An 11,458-nucleotide genomic window follows, 5' to 3' on the forward strand; every position below is an offset into this window, starting at 1 on the left:
AGCGAGCATCTGGGGGTCCTGGTCAGGGCTGCTCACTGGCCGGGCAGCCAGGATGCCCTGGGACGCGCCCCCCCATCCATGGGCACCCATGGCCCGGGGACCCATCCAGCCCAGCGCTGGGGGCCAGCAGGGGACGCCAGGCCAGACAAAGGCTCTGTGTCAGCCCAGCAGTGGCCAGGAGTTTAAGAAAACAGGGGCCTTCCGTCCACGGGCGAGCGCGGCCGGCGGGGCAAGCCCGGAGCTAATTAAATCTGCGCAGCCGGGGCCACAGAGGCCGATTGTGCAGCGAGAGGATGTTATGTGCATTTTAAATATTTATTGTAACTGAGGTAGGTTATGAAAACAGACATTCCTCCTTTCAACACTCCGTGCGTCAGATTTAGGGCTTGTCTGGCGCTGAGTGATTTCGCAGCAGTCGGCGAGGCCGGGAGCCCATCCATCACACCCCACGAGAGGCCAGCGGATGCTGAAAGATTAGCGGGCTGATGGATGGGCCGCGGCCGACGGGGCGGGGCAGCCGCACACCTGTCTGGGCTGGTGGCCGCCCGGGTGCCCCGGTGACAGCAGCAAGGCTCTGCCACCGCCTTCCTGGGTCCCCCACACCCAAGAGGGGGACCAGGCACCCTGCTCCCCTCTGGCCTCAGTTTTCTCATCCAGAACATGGGAGCAGAGGCGCCACCGGACACGTCTGCTGGAAGCAAAATAAGACGGGCGTGTTTGGGGGTCTCCGTGGTGGGAGCGTTCCCATCACGGCCGGCTTCAGGCTGCCACCGTGACATCTCTGCAGGCAGAGCCACGAACAATGGGCTCTTTGACTGGTGCAGCCAGAGCATCCAGGGCGGGGCCTCCCTGGAGCCCAATCAGGCCTCAGCGAGGGGCTGGCCCTTCCTCCCTCTGGGTGGAGGTCCCGGATCACCCAGAGGGAGGAGCGCGAGGAGCCCGGGCCCAGGCGGGCTGTGGGCTGTGAGGCATGCATCTGGGGGCTACCGGGGTAGGAGCAGTGGGGACCGGGCGGCAACAGCTGTGCTGGAGGCCTGGGAGGGTCGCTCCTGCCGTCCTCGGGGCATCAGTGTCCCCACCTGTGGTCAGTGTGGTGGTGTCCACCCGATGGGAGGGGCAGCTGGATTCTGGGGTGTTGGGGGGACTGGGATGAGGAGACCCCCCGGCCGAGCAGGCGGTGAGTCTGCTGCAGAGTGAGGCGCCCAGCCGGGCCCTCCGACTTCAGGTCCTTCCACTGGAGATGGTCTCTGGGGACAAGGACACGGTTCCCTGCCCCCCCCCCCGTAGCACCGTGCTCGGCTGAGCAGACCCCGAGGGGACATTCCTGAGGTCCATCGCGTCCACTCTGAGAGCCCTCCTGCCTCACGCAGAGCTGGAGTCCTCTCTCAGGCCTCTAGCTTGCACGCGCCCACTGACGGGCACATCACTACCTTCCGGGCCATCCCTCGCTTGCCCAGGTCCACGACAGCTCCCGAGGGAAGCAGGCGGGACCTCATTGCCATTTGGGCAGGACACCAAAGTTGACAAGGTAAGTGTCCATTTTCTTGCACCTGCAGGTTTTACCCCAGTTCTGTTCTGGGGCTGCCCCCATCTTCCTTCCTTGTGCCAAGTAACCCCTGTCCTCCTTTACCCTCCAGTGCCAGGGCCCCGGGTCCCCTCCCCATGTGCCTGCCTCTCCCTCCCTCCCCACCCTGCACTGCCCTCCCTCCCACTGTGGGACGGCTCCAGGCTGCCTCTGGGCTTGTGGGGTGGGCCCAGCACCTCTCAGGGGGCCCACTAACAAGCCCCTTCTCCCCGCTGACATCCCTGCTGCGGCCTTCCTCTGGGTGTTGCCTCTAGAAACCAGGCGGCCTCGGCTGGCAGCCCGAGGGGCAGGACGCCGGCACGGGGGCCCAGCACTGCTGTCCGCCTCGAGCTGGGGCGGGCACAGCCACCGGGCTCCCAGACAGACACGCACGTGCCCGTCTTGCCAATTAGGCCCCGAGGCGCCGCGAGATGGGCTTGTTAGCACAGCACAGGGGGAGCCGGCACACAGTACGGCTGGTCGATGGGGGATGCGCCGCCCGCCTGCATGGACGGCCCCCCACCTCGAGGATCGATGGTCCCCCCACCATGGGGCTGAGGCGACAGCGGAGGCTCCCTGAGGCTCGGGCCCAGCGGCAGGCAGCCTCCCAGCCCCCAGGTCGGCCCTAGCAGACAAGACTGGACCACGTCCCCGATTTACAGACACAGAGACCGAGGCTCGGAGACTCTCCTTGGCTGCCCAGCCCGCTCGGTGAGGCCAGGGAGCACGTGTGGGCTCAGCCGGGGAAGAGCCCTTCCTGCAGTGACGACGGGGTGGGGGCACACTGCTGGCAGGAGTGGGTGGGCTCAGCCGGGGAAAGAGCCCTTCCTGCAGTGACGACGGGGCGGGGGCACACTGCTGGCAGGAGTGGGTGGGGGAGGCTGGGGCGCCCAGGACGCTGCAAGGCAGGACCCCGACCCCCTGGGCACCTTGGCCGAGTCTGCCGGCCCCTCCGGGCCACTCGGCCGCCTCCTGCTGCCCACAGCCTGGATCCCGGGAGGCAGGGCCTCCGGTGATGGGCCCCTCTGGAGCCACCGTGGGGCACGGCTGGGGTTGACTCTGGCCAGCGTCCCCCGCACGGCCGCCACCGTCCCACAGACACCAGCGGCTGCTGCGGCGCCAGCCCTCCTCGCAGCAGCCGCATCGTGGGAAGAATCCCTCTGCTCCTCGCGGCCGACGCCCAGCGGCAGGCAAGGGGGTGGGCGCCCAGCAGCGTGGGCTGCGTGTAGGGGCTCTGGGTGATGTGGGACCAGGGTCTGAGCCCCCTGAGCTTCGGGACGGGGGGGGAGAGCTGGGGCTCGTCTCAAGTTCGGGCTGTCGGGAGGGGCAGAGAGCCGGCTGTCTCCCCAGGACGGTGGGGCACAGGGTCAGCATCTTTAGGGGCTGGGATGGCGTGACTCCGTGGGGTCTCTCATGCCCACTCCCCCACTTCTCAGCACGGCTGCACGTGTGCCCACGTGTCCACATACATAGACACACGTGTGCTCAGACACAAACTGACCACCTCCCATCCTGAGAATTACCTGGGGGCCGCACACGCACACACACACACACGGGTGTGCGCTCCACGCCCAGGCCTTCATGTGAACAAGCAGCCTCAGACGTGTGAACACACACGTGAACACTTGTGGGTCCGTGCACACACGCACACGTGGGTGTGCGCTCCACGCCCGGGCCTTCATGTGAACAAGCAGCCTCAGACGTGTGAACACACACGTGAACACTTGTGAGTCCGTGCACACACGCACACGTGCAGCAGCGTTCACCCTCTCTCAGGCACCCCCAGACGCCCCCAGACCCTCAGCTCCCCGCACAGTGTGGACACAGACACAGAGACCACATGTCAGATACACACACATGCCGTGAGGATGGCTCCCTGCGCACGCCCACGCCCAGGTGTGCATGTGAACACGTGTGCCCACGAGCACGTGCCAAGCACACCCCAGTGCTCTCTGACCCCCTCGCTCCCAGGCTGCCTGTCGAGCCCTGGACTTGGGTCTGGGGCACGTGCTGGTGTGCTGCCCACTCAGATGGCACTCAGGCCCACCTCTGGGACACCATCTGGGTCCCCCGTGAATCACATCCTGTGACACAGGAGCAGGAGCTGCAGCTGTGGCCAGGAAGCTGGAGGGCGTGGCTCAGGCCCATCGTGGGGACAGACCCTGCAGGCGGTGAACCCCGAGTTCCCCGGCTCAGCCAGCATCCACTGGGCCGTCTCTGTGTAGAACCGACCTGCACCCCAAATCCTCCTGGGGCAGTGACCCCTTGGTAGCAGTGGGCACTCCTAGAACCCAAATCTTGGTTTCTAAGCCCCTTTCCCCACTAGAAGGAAAGGAGGCTTTTGAAGAAATCATGGTCCCAGAGCCGGGCAGGGAAGGAACAAGAGCAGCCAGAGTGTCCTGAGTCAGGAATAAATGGAAACCTTGATGACATGCAGGATATTTACAGCCTCCAATTCCCACCTCACAAAAACACGTTAATTGCAGAGGGAAAAGGGTAACCTTAGAGCGGGGAACCCTGCAGACACTCCCTTCATCAAACGGTCAGATCAAACCAGACCCCCCCTCCCCCCCACCCCGCACAGGACGCATTTCCAGGACCCGGTGTCACCTCTGTGGCATCCCCAGGGAGAACCATCTCCTCCGGCAGCGACTCCTACCAAGCAGGAAACCGGCTCTGAAGAAACAGCAGACAAACTCCAGTGCATGTGATTCCACAAAACGGCCTGCTGTCCTCAAGGATGTCAATGTCGCGAGTCAAGGAAAGGTCACTCCAGACTGAAGGACATTATGTGGACGTGATGACCAAGGGCGCCGCGGGAGTCTGAACTGGACCCTGTGCTGCACGGGCGTCACCCAGACACCTTGGATCTGGAACGGGTCCGAGGAGTAGGGGGAGTCTGAACTGGACCCTGTGCTGCGCGGGCGTCACCGGGACACCTTGGATCTGGAACGGGTCCGAGGAGTAGGGGGAGTCGTGTATCAGTGCTTCCGGTCGTCGGCTGCATAACAGACTACCCCAATCAGCAGTTCTGACAGTAGCCATTTCGCCATCTCTCCCTGGTTTGTGGTCAGGAATTCAGGCAGGGCTCGGCTGGGTGGCTCTTCTGTTCCACGTGTCATCACCTGAGGTCACTCAGCAGGTTTCAACTGCCCAGGACGGGGCTGGGGCTGGTCTGGGGGTGCCCTGGTGGGGACGGCTGGAAGGCTGGACTCAGGCGGGACAGTGGAGCTGAGTGCCCACCGCTGGCCTTTCCAGTAATCAGATTTCTTCCGTGGCAGCTCAGGGTCCCAAGAGGACGAAGAGGGAGAAGCTGCAAGCCTTCTCATGACCCCGTCTCAGGGGTCCAGATGTCACTTCCACCACGTACTATTGGTCAAGTAAGTCACCAGATTCAAGGGGAGGGGGTTTGACCACACGTCCCACAGGACCAGGCGCCAGCCTGGCGTTCACCGCCGTGCCAGCCCCACGCAGTCCCCCCCTCCATCCCGCCTGCCGTCCCATCCTGGTTTACATCATTGAGAGCAGACGTGGTAACATTACCTGGAGCAGCACCATCCAAAGAATTAGAACACGACCACACAGGTATGTGATTCAGAATTTTCTAGAAGCCGTAGTGAAAAAAAGTCCAAAGAGGCCGGGGAAATTAACCTTAATGATATATTTTCTTTAGCCCAATAGATCCCAAACCTTATCTTCTCGACGTGTGATGCATAGAAGCAGAATCGCTACTGGAATATTCTGCGGTCTTCTCTTTTGCACGCACAGCGTATCCCGGCTCAGACGCGTGCAGCGGCCGGCGGCCCCCATTTTGGGCAGCGCTGGCCTGAGGGCGACCAGAGCGCGGGCAGCCCCTGACCCCCGCCTTGCCCACCCCTGAGGGCCTGCGTGGTGGGTGCCTGGCGAGGCTCAGCCGAGGGCTGTGCTGTGTAAAGAGCCCCTAATCCTTAGGAAAATAGCAGACCCGGTCCGCGAGTCAGCCTCGCAGACGCCCACTTAGCATGACGATCAGGAGTGAGCCCCTTCCCCGCCCTCCACCTCCGGTGGGGGAGGGCCTTCTCCCGGGTCCCTGGGCTCCCACTGCACAGACGCACGGGCCAGGCTGTGGGCAGCGGCCGGCAGGGCCCCTCCTGATGACGCCTTCCAGGCAGTGACCAGGGCCCCCGTGCATCCTGGCTTCGGAGCAGACGTCCAGTTTGAGGCAGAAGGGGTGGGAGGGAAGGGCAACGCCCTCCACCCCCTTTAACAGGGGGAAGAACTGAGGGCCAGACGGGGCCTTTAGCTGCCCAGCGTCACCGGCCAGTGAGCAGAGATGCTGAGACCAGAACCCAGGTGTGGGTGGAACCCAGGGAGGGTGGGGGCTGGGTGAGGGGCAGGGAGGCCTCAGGGAGCCCACCTGGCAGCAGTCCAGCCTGGGCCCTGCTCTGGCCCAGGTGGGAGATGACGGCGGGGCAGGTGCGGGCTGGAGGGGCCCTGGGCCAGCCTCCTGGGGAGGAGACATGCCCCCACCATGGGGGTTCCAAGACAGACCCCAGCCCAGCCTCTGTGCATCCAGTGTTATTCCTGCAGATCCAGCAGGTGGCCGCGGTGGCAGGCTAGGGAGCCCGGACCCTCCCCCTCGCCCGGATCCTCCAAGGGACAACAGACAGACACACACGGGATGGGCGGGCCAACTAGGCCTTCCCCCCCGTCGTTCCCACAACCTCCGAGCTCTGGGTTTTGGTCTTTGCTCCAAAACCAATCAATTTCTCACCACCACTGCCTAACTGGCTTTCCTGATGTGGCGTCAGCATTAAAAATAAGCAGGTGTCCCCAGCAGGCCACCCCTGCTCTGGCCTGTCCCAGCCCCCGAGTCCTGGCCTGGTGTGCGGCTCCAGCCCCACAGTCCGGCCTCCCTGGTCCCACATGGCCCTGAAGGCCCATTGGTCGCTGAGGGCCCCGGCGTGGCCGTGGGCAGCCCATCCCCTCCCCCTTCCCCTGCAGAGAGAACAGGGCAGCCAGAGCCCAGAACCAGAGCCCAAAGGGGCACCGGGCCCACCCTCTGCCCAGAAACAAGCCACACGGGACACGCCAGTCTCCCCGTAGGTGGTGGCTCCGTTTGATTTTCTTATTGTGGTAAAATACGCATAACATAAAATTTATCCTCTCAGCCATTTTTATGTCCAGTTCAGGGGCATTAAGTACATACACAGTGTGGTCACACTGGACAGCCGTCACCATCGTCCGTCTCCAGAACCTTCCGTTTTCCCAAACTGCGACTCTGTCCCCGTTCCACACGGATGCCCCGCCCCCTCCCCAGCCCCTCGCCCCACCCCCTACTTTCTGTCTCTGTGACCCCGGCTCCTGCAGGGACCCCACAGGAGTGGAATCACAGTATCTGTCTTTTTGTGTCTGGCTTATCTCACTGAGCATCATGTCCTCAAGGTCCATCCACGTTGTAGCAGGTGTCCGAGTTTCCTCCCTTTTGAAGGCTGAGTGATATTCCATTGTGTGGATGGACCACATTGTGTTCATCCGTCATCCGTCGATGGGCACTTGGGTGGCTTCCACCCTTCTGGCTGCTGTGAGTAATGCTGCCGTGAACGTGGGTGTACACGTATCTCTTTGTGTCCTGCTTCCGATTCTTTTGGTTGCAGACGCAGAAGTGGGATTGCTGGATCATATGGCAGTTCTATTTTTAATTTTGGGGGGAAACTCTGTACTGTTTTCCGCCATGGTGGTACCAATTTACACTCCCACCAACAGGGTGCAGGCGTTCCAATTTCTCCACATCCTTGCTAATGTTTGTTATTTTCTGGAGAGATATATATAATATTATATATATAATATTATTGTATTAAAAAATATATACTTCATCCTAATAGGTGTGAAGCGGCCCCATTTGATTTTTGAAATAATATATTTCTTAGAAAAAAGGTTTTGGTGCCCCTGTTTTATTGAGGGTCTGCTTCACGGGCCCCCAGCCCATTTCTTCCCCTGGATATGACACTTCGAAGCCCTCCTGGCGTCCATTGGGGCCACCTGATCACGTCCAGCTTGGGGCCTTCCTGGGAGCTGCCCCCACCCCCCAGCTGAGTGACACCAGGAGCTCATAGGGCCATGCACTGTGGTGGGAGGGGCCTGAGGACCGCCAGGACCGGAGCCCCCGTCGACCCAGACAGAACTGCCACACGATCGAGAACTCACCCTTGGGGCTGCCCTGGTGGCGCAGTGGTTGAGAATCCGCCTGCCAGTACAGGGGACACGGGTTGGAGCCCTGGTCCGGGAAGATCCCACATGCCGTGGAGCAACTAAGCCCGTGTGCCATAACTACTGAGCCTGCACTCTAGAGCCCGTGAGCCACAACTACTGAGCCCACGTGCTGCAACTACTGAAGCCCACACGCCTAGAGCCCGTGCTCCGCAACAAGAGAAGCCACCCCAGTGAGAAGCCCGCGCACCGCAGTGAAGAGTAGCCCCCGCTCACCGCAACTAGAGAAAGCCCGCATGCAGCAACAAAGACCCAACGCAGCCAAAAATAAATAAATTTTTAAAATAATTTAAAAAAAAAAGAACTTACCCTTTGATTCTGCCCAGCCGCTGAGATCTGGGCCACCCGGGGTAGGGCTGTGGGAGAGGTGCCAACCTGGCAGGGCCTGGATGGCCAGTGTGGTGCCCGGGAGCTCTCGGCCTCCTGTGCCCCCCGCCCCTCCCAGGTCTCCCCCTGCAGCCGAGCCCACGGGGGAGGCTGGAGCGGCGCGCGGGCGTGCGGGCCCCCGGGAGCGGCTTAGCCGCGATTCCCCGGGTCAGTGTATCAGCCCAGCCCCGGCCCGGCAGCCAGATGGTCGCTTCAGCAGGGAGAGAAAAACCTGACACACCATTTCAAACCGATTTCACGGCGGGCCTCCGGAGAGCCCCAGCAAGCTCCTGACAATCCGATCTGTTGTGAATAAATATGACAAAATTGCCAATTACGGGAGGGAGGCTTCAATGATGGGCCGGCCGGGCTGGCCATGGCCGTGCACTCAGGGCCTGACACCCCTGGGGAGGCGGCCCCGTGGACGGAGAGCGCCGGGCCCGGAGGAAGGGGAGCTGGGCCAGGGCCAGATGCCGACCAGCAGGCACCGGGGCGAGGCGGCCGGGGGCCCCGCCGGCTACTGCCCTCCCCCTACACCCCAGCCCGGCTTTCGGCCCTGCCCGCCCTCTGCTGCCTACAGGGGCTGCCAAGCGGGTCGTGGGCAGGGTGGTGGCTCTACTGGGGGGGGGACGGCCCCATGCCACCTGGCCCTCAGCTCAGCAGCCCCTGCAGCCTGGCTCGGACGGCACCCTCCCGGCCGGCCGGCAGCTCCCAGGCCCAGGTCTCCAGTCCACAGAGGAGGCCCACGGAGAGGTGGCGACCCGCCCTAGTCACCCAGCAGCGGGAGGTGAGCAGAATTCAGAAGGCGCGTCCCCTCCCACTGCCCCATGGCCACCCACCGCACAGGACAACCGTGGCCCCTCTGGACCCCTGCCCACCCCTGCTCACCGCACCTCAGCAGCTCCGTGACGGGCCAGCCAGACAGCCTGTGTCTGAACTTGGATCTGCCATGCGGCCCAAGGCCACCCCTGCCATCTTGAGATTTGTACCCATGATGTCTTTTAATCATGTATATAAGGTGACAGACATGGAGACCACTGCCTTGAAAGAAGAGTTTATCACTCACAGTTCCCCAGAGGAGGGGGCAGGCCACGCAGGGCCACACGGGGCAGCAGCGGGTCGGTCCAGAGGCAGAAGGAACCTGGGGGAAGCAGGGCCCAGAGCCTTTACTGCAGTTTTCAGGGGATGGAATGGGTGAGGCGGGGTCAGCAGTGCACTGGCTTATGGTTGGATGGATTGAAGAACTGGGGCAGGCTCTGGGCTATAGGGGGGTATCCAGCTGTCTGCTTCCTGGCCCTGGGTGACTGAGGTACTGCCCTGGGAGCGTGGGAGCCTGAGAGAGGAGGGGGTTGAGGTGTGGGCTCTGTGCTGGCTGGTTCCGTACGATAGGCGCGCTCACGGGAGTATCTGCTACCTCAGACCAGCTAACCCTGGGGCAGGGGGCACTTTCTTCCTGGCCAGCAGGGCCCCTGAGACGTCAAAGCATCGTAAGATACAGAAAATAAAAAACATGGCGGATACACCTGCCCCTCTGCAGCGCCCAACCCCCATCTGCAAAACAGGAAGGCGAGCAGGTTCACGCCCCCCCTCTCAGCCCCAGGCATCTGCACCCCTACGGCTTTCTGCCCCAGGGCTGTTGGCCCCCTCACTGCTGGCCTGGCATCAACCCTCCAGGCAGGGGCCGTATCTGGGCCGCCCCGCAATGTGGATCAGCTCTGCCCATCATGTTTCCCCTCCCTCTGCTGGAGGGGGAGGGGGTAGACTCCCTCTGCATAGACCTCAGTCCTAGCCCCTTACACCCGGCCTCCCTCGGGCCTTTGTCCAGCCCAGACCCAGGAATCATGTGGACTTAGGTGAAAATATCAGCCCTTCCCTTCGTGGGCTGAAAGACCAAATAGGCAGGATAGTACCGACCACCCAAATACTTTACCTGAAAGGCTTAGCACAGCGCCTGGTACATAAAGAGCACTGAATAAATGATGGTCACTGTCACCACCATCACCTTCATCGCCAGGATCAGCAACGCCTTTATCACCTGCAGCACCATCATCATCATGATCGTCCTTACGGTTTTCTTTCCCGTGTCCTCCTCTCTCCCTGGTTTCTGAGCTCCCTGAGGACTAGGACAACTTCTTATTTTTGTGTTTCTGGCACAGGGCCTGGGGCCACGTGGGAAAGCCCAGACTCTGAACTCGGGTTGACCTGGGTCTGAACCCTGATGCAGGCCCTGGACAGTGGTGTAAGTTGTACACTGCACAATCCTAGGAGAGCCATTTCTGGCGTGCTCACCCACTTACCAGCTTCATGACTCTGGGCAAGTTACTTGAGGCCTTCAAGCCTTCATTTCCTCCTCTGACAAACAAGCTTGTTTTTCACGGCTGTTTCTGAGGCATGAATGAGTTGGTGCAGGTGACGCCTGGGCAGGGTACGTGCAGAACAACCTCCAGTTCATTCCCCTCTTCCCCTAGAGTGCACCTCGCAGGCCTCTGACCACCCTGTTCCCCTTGTAGACGTCCCTCCGTAACAGCCCAGAGCCCCGGCCTGCAGCCTCCTGGTGATGGGGAACGTCCGCCCTTCCCCAGGGCACCCAGCGCTTCCTTCAGGGTAGCGTGTGATGCCCGCCGAGGCGCCAGTCCCCCCTCAGGAGGCTGTGGGCACACCTGCTCCTCCACCTGCATGGCCCTTCTGAGGGCAGGAAGGGTGTCCCCGTGCCAATGATCCCACAAGGGCTGGCACCCCCACTCCGGCCCCACCCTAACCTCCTCCCATCACAGGACCAGAGCGATCCTCTTCATAGGAGAACATTTGGAAAATCCAGAAAAGCACAAAGAGAAGCCAAAACTTACCACAATCCTGACATCCTGCAATAACTCTGTTGATTAAGTACAGACACACGTCGGAGATGTCACGGGTTTGGCTCCAGACCACCGCAAAGAAGAGAGTATCGCGGTAAAGCCTCTCACACCGACTTCTCGGTTTCCCAGTGCAGAAAAAAAGTTGTGTTTGCCCTACACTGTAGTCTATTAAGTATGCAATAACCTTATGTCTAAAAAACAACGGACCTACCTTAATGGAAAATACATTATCACTAAAAAATGCTAACCATCATATGAGCCTTTGAGTTGTAATCTTTTGGCTGGCGGAGGGTTTGAAATATTTCAAGAATGACCAAAATGTGACACAGAGACATGAAGCGAGCAGATGCTCTTGGGAAAATGGCGCCGTTAGACTTGGGTCCCCACAGACCTTCAATGTGTGGAAAATGCAGTATCTGCGAAG

The 11,458-nt window shown here is 61.2% G+C and overlaps 1 long non-coding RNA gene across 1 annotated transcript; it reads left to right on the top strand.

Annotated features, from left to right (window-relative positions):
- Positions 1-1,017: 1,017 nt before the first annotated feature.
- Positions 1,018-5,946, top strand: LOC309645070. The gene is made up of 3 exons (XR_014254722.1): positions 1,018-1,528; positions 4,149-5,149; positions 5,238-5,946. It is a non-coding gene; the product is annotated as an uncharacterized lncRNA (long non-coding RNA).
- Positions 5,947-11,458: the final 5,512 nt, after the last annotated feature.

Source organism: Balaenoptera physalus, assembly GCF_965194825.1.
Source record: "Balaenoptera physalus genome assembly, chromosome: 16".
Lineage (NCBI taxonomy): Eukaryota > Metazoa > Chordata > Mammalia > Artiodactyla > Balaenopteridae > Balaenoptera > Balaenoptera physalus.